Source organism: Rana temporaria, chromosome 2, assembly GCF_905171775.1.
Source record: "Rana temporaria chromosome 2, aRanTem1.1, whole genome shotgun sequence".
Lineage (NCBI taxonomy): Eukaryota > Metazoa > Chordata > Amphibia > Anura > Ranidae > Rana > Rana temporaria.
Window position 1 is genome coordinate 2,596,725 of NC_053490.1, and position 14,366 is coordinate 2,611,090.

Here is a 14,366-nt window from a genome sequence, read left to right on the forward strand (position 1 = left end):
TCATTATTATACAGAATTTATAAAGCGCCAACAGTTTTCGCAGCGCTTTACAATGTAGGGAGACATTACACCAACATGTTTTATATAAATAATTATTATAGTTTTTTTATTTTTAAACTGCCCCTTTAAATTATTTTTTTATCACTTTTAGACCCCTTTCACACTGGAGTGTTTTTCTGACACTTGTGGGCTAAAAATATCGCCAGTAAAGCGCCTGAAAAACGTCTCCCCATGCAGGGCGCATTTAAAGTGGGGTTCCACCTCCATTTTTCTTTTTAATAAGGACACTTACCTGTCCTAGGTGCCCGCGATGTCACCCCCCCCCCCCCCGAGGCCGATCTCTCGATCGTGGCAGGTCCAGACGCCCCCATCCTCACTAAGGGAAACAGGCAATGGGGCCTTGCGGCTTGACTGCCCGTTTCCTATTGCGCATGCGCGAGTCTTGCGGCGCTGTATGAATGGGCGGCCGCTCTCTGGGATACACACAGTTCCCAGAAGGCAGTGCGCCCCATTCCCCACAAGACAATGCGAGGATGAAGACCAGGCGTGGACTAGGAAGAGGCAGATTAGGAAGATTCGCATAGCAACCGCTATTTCTGGTAAGTAAAAACATTTGTTTTCACTTTTTTTGTAGCATTTTGGTGTAATTATTTTTATGGTGGACCTCCACTTTAACCCTTTATTTGGCTTCTAGCAGGTGTTAATAGCGCCCGCTAGCGGCCGAATAGCGTCACTAAAACAACATTAAAGCCCCGCTAAAACTAGCTGCACTTTACCGCTCCCGCCCCCCACCCCAGTGTGAAAGCACTAGGGATGAGCCAAACACACCTCCCCCCTCGGATCGGTTTTCAGCAGAACATGCGAACAGGCAAAAAGTTTGTGCGAACACTGCTAAAGATTATGGGACACGAACATGGAAATCAAAAGTGCTAATTGTAAAGGTTAATATGCAAGTTTTTGGCATAAAAAGTGTTTGGGGACCCGGCTCCTGCCCCAGGGGACATGTATCAATGCAAAAAAATGCCCCCTGCAGAGAATTGCAAACAAAAGGTCTACTGGGACAAAGGGAAACTTTACAGAGAAGGTTTACCTGCAGAGGGGAATGAGGCTGACACAAGTAGCAGGCAGCTGGTTGTACCCAGCCAATTTAGGGGACAGCTACTAAAAGTGTCTCATGAGGTTCCCCTAGCAGGGCACTTGGGAATCACTAAGACCCGAGGGCAGTTGATACATAACTTTTATTGGCCTACGATGCTCACTGACATAGCTGACTACTGTTGGTCCTGTGTTACCTGCCAGAGAGTTGGCAAGGTAGGGGATGTACATAGGGCTCCGCTAAAACCTTTGCCTGTGATTGACAAACCTTTTAAGAGGGTGGCGGTGGATATCGTTGGGCCTTTGGCCATCCCTAGCAGTTCAGGCAAACATTTTATCCTGACAGTTATAGACTATGCCACACGTTATCCAGAGGCGGTGGCTCTCTCCTGCCTCCGGACAAACAAGGTCGCTGATGCTCTGCTGGGAATCTTCACAAGAGTGGGGTTCCCGGCCAAGCTCATTAGCGATCAAGGCCATCAGTTTGTGTCTGACTTGATGCAAGCTCTCTGTCTGAAAATACAGATGACACCACCTTGATTGAGAGTGTTTGTTGAAGCTGAGGATCAATCACTTCGCCCCAGTCTCTCCCAGCTTAGCGGTGCAGTAGGACGCTCTCTTGCGAGTCTGCTCACCTTAGGGCAGTGTTTCTCAATTCCAGTCCTCAGGCCCCCCCAACAGGTCAGGTTTTCAGGATTTCCCTCAGATGAAAAGGCTGTGGTGATTACTAAGGCAGTGAAACTGATCAAATCACCTGTGCAAAATAATGGAAATCCTGAAAACCTGACCTGTTGGGGGGGCCTGAGGACTGGAATTGAGAAACACTGCCTTAGGGCAACGAGAGCTGGACGCTCCAAACACGTGTCGGCTCTCCTCAGGGACTAAATCAGCCAGGCAGGGTCCTCACGCAGGCACACCAACCCCCAACCTCAGCTCTCCACTCGCTCCGGCCGACTTTTTGCGATCTGCCTTCCCCTGGCTCCCTCCTTCATCCCTCCTTCCACGGCAAAGGTAAGCCCCTGGTGCACAGGGCTATCCCACCTCCCTGAGCTCCGCTGACAGCCGTCCTTTTCAGGATAAGCCGCGGCGGTGCCCCTCGCGCCACCTTGTCTCCTCGTGGAACGATTCCCGGCTGCCAGGTTTAGGAAAGGCCGCGGCTTCACCCGCGGCCTAGCTGCGCGCCACACCAGCTATCTCCAGCAGCACATAAATCCACCCCTTTGATCCTAGCAGCATCCCCCAGCCATCGCCAGACACCCCGGAGCTGCATCCCTCCCCCTGACAGGCTGACATGCAGGGCTGCAATCATCGGCTCTCTCCCGGCTGCCCCCCCCGCTCTCTCCGGCTCCCCCCCCGGTCCTTCAATCTCGGCCGATACCCCAGCCAGTCCCCCCCCTCACAGATGCCACCGGGGCCATATTATCCTGCTAGGGGCTCGTGGCGCCTGCATCCACAGCCAGGAAAGTCTGCGGCTTCAACCGTGGCCTAGTGTGGATTCCCGCGATTATCCAGCCTAAACCGCCCCTTTTCTACTCCTTTCACTACTTGATCAAGGGCCACGTCCGATCGCCCAATAGGGGGGTCAGGAAGGAATTTTTTCCCCTGCCACGCACATTGGCATAGCACAGACAGGGGTTTTTCGCCTTGCTCTGGATCAACCAGGGAGGTAGGATTCAGTGAATCGCCCACCAGTCATTTACTGAAACCCCACCCCCCCCTTATCGGCATCTGCCCCCCCAGTGTGCCAGAAACTATGACTAAACTGAGTTACTCGGCTGCAACCATATGGAGACTAAAGCCATTGGCCTCAATATTACCAGCCGCCACCAAAAAAGTCTTAAGGACTGAACGACAGTCAAACACTACACCTGCTTATCCAAACCTAAGTGCATATCATGCGCTCTGGTCAATACAAGATCAGCAGTAAGACACCGAGCCGAAATTCATGATCTCATCTTACAATGCAATTTAGACTGCCTCCTCATTAAGAAAGCTATCTCACAGCTATCTCACGAACTGGTGCCTGAGAATTATCGCATAATAACAGAAAACAGAGTGGGGCAAAGAGGAGGAGGCCTGGCAGTGATCCATAAGAGTTACCTCTCGATCACTAAACCAGTCCTTCAAAACTCTCTTCCACCACTGAGAAGCCTTCACTGGCTGCCAGTGAAAGACATAATCACTTTCAAAGCACTCTGTCTGACACATAAATGTATTTTGGGAAATGCCCCCCAATATCTATGTGAAAAACTAAAAGCCTACAACCCCAATTGCGTTCTGCGATCCTCCAACCAAAATCTACTCCAAATACCCAAAACCAGATACAAGTCCAAAGGAGAACGAAGATTTGCGGTCCAAGGACCCAGACTATGGAACGCTTTACCAACCAGCATTCGGTTGGAGGAGAACCAGAAAGATCAAGACCCATCTCTTCTGAGGTCAAAGGAGAAAAGGACAAACAAGCACCCAGAGGCGATTCAGTTCGCATGTGCAGCGCTATATAAATTTTTCACTCACTCAGATCCGGGTGCTGAATCCTGTGTCAGGGGATTCTGGACCAAAAGTGTCTCCTCATAAAGGAAGGTCTGTGGCAGAGACTGGACTTTATTCCGTGAGCCATCCCGGCTGCTAGGCCAGTGAGAGGGACCTATCCGGGGGAGCAATACCCACTCTGGCTAGAGTGGTGACGAGAACTTTTGGCTGGAAGCAAGAACCTACCTACCTACTTACCCTTCCACCCCTCCAATTTATTTTCTACTAAGTTCTACAAATAAATCCCAGAAAGAGAAGTGTATCGTGTGGACATTGGAATTCTTCAGACTCTCGTTTCCGCTCTGGACAGCGAGAAGATAGAGGTAACGTGCCACCCGAAATATCTTATCCTGGTTCTCCTCCTTTTTGGAAAACCGATCACAAATAGTGAAATTGGGACCATCTCCTAATTCACCCCACTGCAACCCATCCACCCACTGACCTCCTGTCCCCTCCTCTGTTTCCCCAGCAGCTCCTTCGGAGGTAGCGCTACACGTGTAATATTATACAAGGTGTGGGAACGATCCGCACAAACAATACAACCTCACATTGTTTTCTTTGATAGTGACGGAAGTCATAGAACATCGGGAACATCGCCCTGTTCAGCTGCCCATACAATCGTACAATCTCCTTCCAATCTTTTCATTGGAAGATCCTCCCCTCCGTTCTCTTATGGTTAGTAGTGTTGCTCACGAATATTCGTATTGTGAATATTCGGCTCGAATATGGCATATTCGAGTATTCGCGAATATATCGAATTTCGCGGCCAATATTCGATATTCCGAATATTCGCATTTTTTCAATTTTATTTTTAAAACAGATCACATCCTAGTGATCTCCATCGACGTCTAAAAGCATTGCTGGTATGATTAGAGACCTTGGGCCGAGTAGCTGAAGCGATCATTTTATATTGCCGAATATTTGCAATGCGAATATTTGGCAATAGGAATATTGCGCGATTATTTTCTCCGCCCTTCTTTTGCATCAGAGTTCTCCTACCACAGTTGTTAAAATTTCGCTATCATTTTCGCATCCGCATTAGCGAAATTTCACAATATTGTTTTTTGGATAAAATGTCACGAATATTCGATTTCAGAATATTAGCGAATACTTTCTCCGCCCTTCTTTTGCATCGGAGCCAATCAGAGTTCTCCTACCACAGTTGTCGAAATTCCGCAATCAATTTCGCATTCGCATTTGCGAAATTTCGATAATATATCATGAATATTCGATTTCAGCATGAGCCAATCAGAGTTCTCCTACCGCACTTGTCGAAATTTCGCAATTATTTTTGCATTCGCAATAGCGAAATTTCGCAAAAATTTCATTTGGATAAAATATCACGAATATTCGATTTTAGCGAATATTTCTCGAATATTCGGCTATATATTCGTGATATATCGCGAAATCGAATATGGCGTATTCCGCTCAACACTAATGGTTATTGGAGGGAAATGGAAGTGTGTGAGGTGATCCCCCGGGGGGTGCAATATGAGAGTCCTGAGAGATGTGAGAGCACCGGATCTCTCTGAAGACACCAGTGTGATGAGGGGAGGAAGGAAGAGGACACAAGAAAGGGAAAGCTCCTCCTACACGAGAGATTATTGGAGGAGAAATCTTCTCACTACATTCCATGGATTGATGAATGGCGCTCAGAAGGAGATCAACATTTCATTTCCTTTTATCATCACATTTTGGAATGAATGGAATTTACTGAATGAAAATCACATTCACTGCTAGAAATTCATTCCTTGGAGAGAAATTCCCCATCCTGCTCCTCCCAGTCTTCTCCTCACTGCGCTCAATAATCAACGTTCATTTCCCTCCACTAACCAGAAGAACGTCCAACAAACCTTCTTCACATGACCAATCTGGAATGAGATTCTATTGTGTCATCCCAGAGAATGGGGGAGGGGTCCTCTTTGTGATCCACGCCCTGTCCTGTGTTTATAGTCAGCGTTGCCTCAGGGGCATCTGTGGGAGAATGGAAGGAGGGGTCCTCTTTGTGATCCCCCTCCCCACACTGTGTTTGTAGTCAGCATGGCCCTGAGGCATCTGTGGGGGAGGAGCCCCTGTGAGGAAGCTGGCTCACAATGTGATTGGAGTCTTCCCAGATCCGTAGTGCAGACACAGAACGTTCCTCACACCTCTCAGCCAGCACAAGAAGCCTCCATCTTCCATCGGGGACACGGAGGAGAACTTTCCCCTGATTGTGGACACTTGTGAGCCGGAGGAAGAGAAGCCGAGAGATTTCCCCCTTCATGTCCAGTCACCGTGCTGGGAAGAGTCAGAAGTCACCCGACCATAGAAGAGGAGCCAAGAGGGACCATCCGAGAGGACCCCAACCATAGAAGACTCATCAGAGGAGCCAAGAGGGACCATCCGAGAGGACCCCAACCATAGAAGAGTCATCAGAGGAGCCAAGAGGGACCATCCGAGAGGACCCCAACCATAGAAGACTCATCAGAGGAGATCCACATCAACCTCCAGACCAGGACACCATCAGCCAGGTATTCATCTCCTAATTCACCCCACTGCAACCCATCCACCCACTGACCTCCTGTCCCCTCCTCTGCCTCTCCACTGCCCCCCTGTCCTCCCCTCTGTCCCCCCACTTCTCACCTGTTCATCCCCTCTGTCCCACTACTGTCTTCCTGTTCAGCCCTCTGTCTCTACACACCCCTCTGTCCTACCCCTGCCCCTTGTCCATCTCCTCTGTCTCAATACTGTCCCCCTATCCATCTCCTCTGCCCCTGTCCAACCCTGTGTCCCCCCACATTCCCTCTGTACACCCCTGTGTCCCCCCATTTCCCCCTGTTCAGCCCTGTGTTTCACCCCACTGCCTCCTCTCCCCTCTGTCCCCCCACTGCCCCCTATCCACCACTCTATCCCCCCACTGCCCCCTATCCTCCACTCTATCCCCCTACTGCCCCTTGTCCTCCCATGTGACCCCCTCCTGCCCCATGTTCTCCTATGTGTTCCCCTTACTACCCCCTGTCAAACCCTGTCCCCCACACTGCCCCCTGTCCTGCCCTCTGTCCCTACACTTCCCCCTCTGTCCAGCCCTTTGTCCCCACACTGCCCCCCTTTCCAGCCCTTTGTCCCCACACTGCCCTTCCGTCCACCCTTTTGTCTCCACCCTCTTCAATGTCTATATCCCTATCCCCCAATGCCCCCTTTCCGTCCTCCTGCTCCCCTGTCCCACCACTGAGCACCTATGTTCTTTTTTTTAGATTTTCAACATTTCTCCTCAGTGATCACTATTTATTTTATCAAATAACAACAACCCCTCCCCCCACTGATCACAGAAAGTGGAATTTTTTCCTCCCACTTACCTCTCACTGCCCCCTGTCCCCTCCACTTCCCTGTCTACTTCCCTGCCCCCCCCAACTGCCTCCCTGTTCACCCCAATCCCCCCTCTCCCCTCACTGCCCCATGTCATGTGTCTGGTGTGGGGTGTACATGGGGAGCAGGAAGAGGGAGTGACACAAGGATTCTAGCTTGTAGAGGTGCCTGAGGAACCCCAGAAGTGTGTGTTGATTACTAGACTGACCCCCAACCCTTATGCCCCGTACACACGAGTGGAATTTCCGATGAAAAGCTCACATCAGACTTTTGCTGGCGGAAATTCCACTCGTGTGTACGGGGCATTAGAGTTCAGATTGTATGTAAGATTTGTATCTGCCTGTGTGTGGTCAGCCAGCTAGATATGGGCGGAGTCTCCCTCTAGTGGTGGTCAGAGGTATTGCAGGCTGTGCCAAGTCTATCACAGCTGGTATTACTGGCTACCAATAATCTCCCTCTCCTTCCCTCCTCTACCAAACAAGGTCCTCTCCTGGTTTTCTAGTTCCCGTGGGGCTTCCCTCCTTGTCATGTGTGTGGCAGTGGTGGGATAATAGAGTGTGTGTGCTGTTATACAGCTGTTACCCCTGTCTGGGGTGGGAACTTGGGGTTCTCCTGACAATCTGCCAGCGTGCTGGGTGATTTCTGTGGATATACAACAGAAGGTGATACCCCGTGTGTTGTCTGACCCCCCACATCCCTGTACCCCGATACCATAGTCTGTAACATCAGACTCCTCCCACTGACCACTATGGCTGAACATTGTTTTCATCCTGCTGACCACAGACCCAAATCATTTGTCCCCCCTGAGCAGCAGTATAAGGGGCACTATGACTATAATATTGTGCTGACCCCTCTACTCTATATAGTGTGTTGTACATTACAATAGTGCTGACCCCTCTACTCTATATATTGTGTTGTACATTACAATAGTGCTGACCGCTCTACTCTATATATTGTGTTGTACATTACAATAGTGCTGACCCCTCTACTCTATATATTGTGTTGTACATTACAATAGTGCTGACCTCTCTACTCTATATATTGTGTTGTACATTACAATACTGCTGACCCCTCTACTCTATATATTGTGTTGTACATTGACCAGCTACAGTAGTCGGGAATGACAGCGGTGACCCCGGAGGTGACACAATTCTTGTCATTCATGACAGAGGATATCGGGGGATGGGATGTTCTCCAAGCTCCTCCTTCCTGACAATCACCATCTTGGACCTCCCAGACGAAACACGGCAGGAAATAGCAGGGGGGAGGGGTGACACATTCTCTGTATTGTGGTTGGCTGGTTCTCCAGCTGTCCCGATCACTTCTACATGACGGCCAATCACTGGCTGAGAATAATACAAAGCTCTTTTCTCTATAAATCTCTTGAATACCAGAAGGATAAAGAATGTACATTGGTAGACAAGGGGTCAGCGAATGGGGCGGAGCTCTGCTGACTTCCATCATCCAATCACGTGTAAGTAAAACTCCATGGGGCAGATTCATGTAGATCAGCGGATCTTTAGATCCGCCTGATCTAAGTGTTTTACGATCCGCCGGTGCAATTTAGCGAGGCTAGTGCAGTATTCACAAAGCACTTACCTCGCAAATTGCACCGTCGGATCGTAACTCCCCCCGGCGGAATGCAAATTCCGTGGCTAGGGGGAGTGTACAATTTAAATCAGGCGCGTTCCCGCGCCGCCGGGAAAAATATCCCAGTGCGCATGCTCCAAATGACGTCGCTGTTAGCGGCGGGTATGTCAATTGCGGCCATCGGTATTCCCGATCGACTTACGCGAATGACGTAAAAATTTGAATATCGGCGCGGGAACGACGGCCATACTTAACATTAGCTACCCCTCATATAGCAGGGGTAGCTATCCGCCGGAAAAAGCCGAAAGCAAATGACATTAAAAAAAAGCGACGGGCGGGCGTACGGACTTGAATCGGCGGTTCTCCTCATTTGCATATGCGACGCGTAAAAAAAGCGACGACACCTAGCGGCCAGCGGGAGATTGCAGCCTAAGATTCGACTGGTGTAAGTCACTTACACCAGTCGGATCTAAGGGAGATATATGCGGAACTGATTCTTATGAATCAGTCGCATAGATCCGACCGTGGGATCTCACAGATCCGACCGTCGGCTCTCACAGATACGACGGCAGATCAGGAGATCCGCCGTTGTATCTCTTGATGAATCTGGCCCCATGTGTTTTATTTCTTTGCACGTGATTGGTTTGTTTTCTTTTATAACATTCATTATTAAATGTATCTAATATATAGAAACAATATATACAATATCATTTTACTGAGGACAATATATTATTCCCATTGGCTGATAAAATGTACATTTTATTACAATTTCCAGCGGGAGAATCTCATTCAGAGAAATGTGCTGCATAGTGACAGAGGAATGTTCTTGGGTTCAGATTTGTGGGGACTTTAGGCAAGCCGCCTAAAAATCCTTGTGCAAACAGCATGGCCCAGATTCACGAAGCAGATACGACGGTGTATCTCAGATCCCCCATTGTATCTCGGATTTTTTCTGGTCCTATCTATGCGCCTGATTCATAGAATCAGATACGCATAGATAGGGCTGAGATCCGACAGTGTCACACTGTGTTACACTGTCGGATCTTTTTTTTTAATTAAAAATGGCGCCGGGGGCGTTCCCGCTGATTTACACTGAATAATATGTAAATCAGCGAGATACGCGAAATTCACGACCGTACGCGGACCCGACGCGGTGTTCTTACGTCGTTTCCGTAGCGCGGTACCCGTCGTATACTTACCCCTGCTAAAAGCAGGGGTAAGTATTGTTAAGTATGGCCGTCGTTCCCGCGTCGATTTTGAAATTTCCTACGTCGTTTGCGTACGCCGATTCACGAACACGCGCGTCGCAAGTCTAGATCACGTCGCAACCACTGACGTCCTATTGACGTCAGTGGGAGCAATGCACGCCGGGAAATTCCCCGGACGACGCATGCGTATTTAAATCGGCGCGGGAGCGCGCCTGATTTAAATATGACACTCCCCTAGCCGCGGAATTTGAATTCCGCTGGGGGATTTAGGATCCGCCGTCGCAAGTTTGGAGGTAAGTGGTTTGTGAATTAGCCACTTGCCTCCTAAACTTGCGGGAGCGGATCTTAATTCACGTAGAACGAGCGGATCTATAGATCCGCTGAGCTACGTGAATCTGGCCCCATGATTTTATTTATGCTGTTTGGATGCTTGCACTTGTTTCCAGCAAGATGGAAGAATAAACCGAAATCTTTGTTTTTGTCTTCGGCTGTTTCTCTGTATCGTTCAGTGTGTAGTGATCCCATCCAGGGGGTCACACCCCCCCGCTACCGAGCTAACCCCTTACAAAGGGATATTTACATTCCTTGTAATAGGAATAAAAGTGACACTTTTTTTTTTAAGGAACACTGTAAAAAATAAAAGGTAAAATAAAAGATAAAAATTAAACGCGCCCCGTCCCGCCGAGCTTGTGTGCTGAAGCGAACGCATACGTAAGCAGCGCCCGCATATGAAAACGGTATTCAAACCACACATGTGAGGTATCGCCGCGATCGTTAGAGCGAGAGCAATAATTCTAGTCCTAGACCTCCTCTGTAACTCAAAAGATGCAACCCGTACAATTTTTTAAACGTCGCCTATGGAGATTTTTAAGGGTAAACGTTTGTCGCCATTCCACAAGCGGGCGCAATTTTGAAGCGTGACATGTTGGATATCATTTTACTCGGTGTAATATTATCTTTCACAATATACAAAAAATGGGCTAACTTTACTGTTGTCTTATTTTTTAATCAAAAAAAATATTTTTTTTCCAAAAAAGGTGCGCTTGTAAGACTGCTGTGCAAATACGGTGTGACATAAAGTATTGCAATGACCGCCATTTTATTCTCTAGGGTGTTAGAATTTTTTTTTTTTTATATAATGTTTGGGGGTTCTAATTGATTTTCTAATAAAAACACCAAATCTCAGAAAGAGGCTTGGTCCTTAAGTGGATAATCACTTCTCCTTTACTTTCTGGTCACACCCTGCACCATCTACCCTCCCCCTTCCACACACCTCATCAGGTGCACGTTTTTTCTATGCAATCAGTGATCACTGTTCTCACTAAATACACAGCTATAGATCGTTCATTTGGCAGAGTGTGCATGAGCTGAGCAATCAGATAACGGCCGATGTGGATAGAGCTGTAATATTGAAATTTGGAGAAGTGTGTCCTGGGTTCTGTAATGATCACCATACACTATACAACCTGGTACACCTAAAGGACATTGTACAATCAGATTGCATGGTATATGGCCAGCTTTATATAAGTACATAGGATGGAGGTGATGGAGTCACTCAGCTGTCAAGCCGCATTCATATCTCTGCGTAGTGGGAACTCGCATTCCCCCCCATGAGGTTTTTTAGCATTCTGAAGCATTTTCACTCGTCACGCATAGGGTAGACCATTCATTTGACTGGGCTGCCCTATGTGCAACAATCACCCCAAAAAAGCTCCAGAACTCTTTTTTTAGAGTGGAGTGTATATATATATATATATATAGAATATCTGCTGTTCCCTTTGTGGAGAGAAATTTAAAGACTTACCAAACATCTACCCAGAATACACCTGAGAGATGACTATTCAGCTTTTCCTCTACACATGACCCTCCTTTCTAAAGCTTTATATAAAATATCACTACTCATTCACCTTATAAACGTGGTGAGATCTTCTATCCCACTGAAATGTCTCTGTGGATTTCCAGGGTTACTGAGATCAAAGGAGAGGAAGATCTCACCACATCTCTGAAGGGCGAGGAAGATCATTAGGAATAATTAATCGCTTTGAAAATGCAGAGAATTGATTTTCAAGATTTGCCTCCTATTGATTTCAATGAGGTTTGCATTTAAATCTGCAATGTTTTGGATCTTTAGGCGTCTTGCCTGAAGTCCCCACAAATCTGAACCCAAGAACATTCCTCCGTCACTATGCAGCACATTTCTCTGAATGAGATTCTCCCGCTGGAAATTGTAATAAAATGTACATTTTATCAGCCAATGGGAATAATATATTGTCCTCAGTAAAATAATATTGTATATATTGTTTCTATATATTAGATACATTTAATAATGAATGTTATAAAATAAAACAACTTTATTCTTTATAATTCTTTAGAATAACTTTATAGAATTCTGACTTTTATTTTTTATTTTTTCTGTACAGGTGGATTGATGAACCAAGTTTTCTATCATGTTGGACTTCATGAATACAACAAAGTCACATGGGAAGTGAAGCCATATGGGTGTCTGAAGTGACTGAAAGTCTTTATCACAATTCACTGGAGGATTCACACAGGACACAAGTCATATCCGTGTTCTAAATGTTGTTCTGAATTCTCTTCAACATCGATCCCGCCTCAGAGGACAACAGAAGAGAAGTCATTTCAGTGTTCTGGGAGTGACAATGACTTTACTGTAAAGTCCAACCCATGTATACATAAGAGGAGTCATTTCAGAAGATATTTCTTGTTTGGAATGTTATAAAGATTTACAATGGAGGCAAAACGTATCACACACCAGAAGGTTTATAATGGAGTGAAGTCATATCAGTGTTCTGAATGTGAAAATGTTTTTACATTTAAGTCACAGCTTATCATACACCAGAGGGTTCACACTGGAGAGAAGCCATATCAATGTTCTGAATGTGACAATGTTTTTACACGTAAGTCACACCTTATGACACACCAGAGGTTTCACATTGGAGAGAAACCATATCAGTGTTCTGAATGTGGCAAAGCTTTTACACTTAAGTCAAACCTTATGACACACCAGAGGATTCACACTGAAGAGAAACCATATCAGTGTTCTGAATGTGGCAAAGCTTTTACACGTAAGTCACACCTTATCCTACACCAGAGGATTCACACTGAAGATAAACCATATCAGTGTTCTGAATGTGGCAAAGCTTTTACACAGAAGTCAACCCTTATGACACACCAGAGGATTCACACTGAAGAGAAACCATATCAGTGTTCTGAATGTGGCAACGTTTTTACACAGAAGTCAAACCTTATGACACACCAGAGGATTCACACTGAAGATAAACCATATCAATGTTCTGAATGTGGCAAAGCTTTTTCACGTAAGTCACATCTTATCAGACACCAGAGGATTCACACTGGAGAGAAGCCATTTTAATGCTCTGAATGTGACAAAGCTTTTACATTAATGTCGGCATCATCTATCACCAGAGGATTTACAAGCTTTGGCTGCAGAGAGGAAACTCTGAAATAAGGGGTATCAAAGGAGTTGTGGACATCCCATTAGTTTCACAGCCCCAATGTTATCCCCCAAGCTAGGGAAGAAGTGAAAAGATAAAATGCTTCTTAAAAAGTAACACAAATTTGTGAGCAAACTGGAATGAAATGATTGGAGACTTTGAGTTTAGTTCTTATCTCCATCAGACACACACTTAGAAGGCCTGCAAATATTTTTACCTTTTGACATTTTCTTTTTTTTTAGATAAGCACCCATGACTGAATTGTTTTCATCGTTATTCTCATGTTTACCTTTTTTTCATGGAGCTTTGTCTGAACATGTAATGTATTTCATCATTCACTAACTGAGCTGTGATCCCAAATGTTTTCTTCATTGACAGATCCTGAGCTAATACATGACCAACACTGCCGCCGTACAAAGACTAGTGGTCAAGTGGCATCTTGCCGAACCTTCCAAATTATGAAAGCTCATTCCAAATTCTTCTGACTGTTGATACTTCATCAGCCAGGCTTGAGGGCCCAGCTAAGCCCACCTTGTCCACACCTCCCATTACATGTCCCCCCTCCCTCTTCACCATCAATGCTTCCTTTCCATGTTTTATCTCCTCTCATAGATGACAGCTTTACAGGCAGGTCTGTAGTTGGGACACCAGCCAGGGAGAAGTCTCTGTTCAGTGAGAAAGCAACTTCCCAAGCTGGTGTAGGACTTCCAACACTGAGTTGCTGCTGTTTATGGGATTCATTCAACAGTACTCATACTTTCACTAGGAGGCTGAAATTCCTCTGAATGGGGTTCACTTTAATGACTCTGATTGGACAGATCTCTATTTGGGGTAAAGTTTGTAAAGAACATTTCTTATCCCTGGAAATGTTATGATGTTGGCACTAAAGTGTAACTAATTCCATAAATGGTGCAATCTGTTATTCGCGTAGATGTTTTTGTTTTTCCGAGTTTCCCCTTGTAACATTTTTATTACCTGTTGACCCTCCCAGTAGATCTGTTTTCTTCTACTTCATGTAGAAGGCCAAGTTATTTGTCAAAAATAGCAGTTGGAGGGGATGGGAAACACCATATAACACTGCCGGGGGTTCTTACAACTGTCAGTTTTCATTCATATGGTG

General features: G+C 46.3%; 2 protein-coding genes and 1 pseudogene across 3 annotated transcripts in view; 2 read left to right on the forward strand and 1 right to left on the reverse strand.

Annotated features, from left to right (window-relative positions):
- LOC120926518 overlaps nucleotides 1-14,366 on the reverse strand; it is a 574,555-nt pseudogene that overhangs the window by 54,604 nt on the left and 505,585 nt on the right.
- Nucleotides 1-14,366, forward strand: part of LOC120928403 (zinc finger protein 300-like) — a 1,021,177-nt gene that overhangs the window by 24,381 nt on the left and 982,430 nt on the right. The window lies entirely within an intron of this gene.
- LOC120928413 (zinc finger protein 300-like) overlaps nucleotides 6,022-14,366 on the forward strand; it is a 46,444-nt gene continuing 38,099 nt past the window's right edge. Inside the window, exon 1 of the mRNA XM_040339514.1 lies at nucleotides 6,022-6,137. The gene's annotated coding sequence lies outside the window, so the exon portion shown is untranslated. The remainder of the gene's footprint in view (nucleotides 6,138-14,366) is intronic.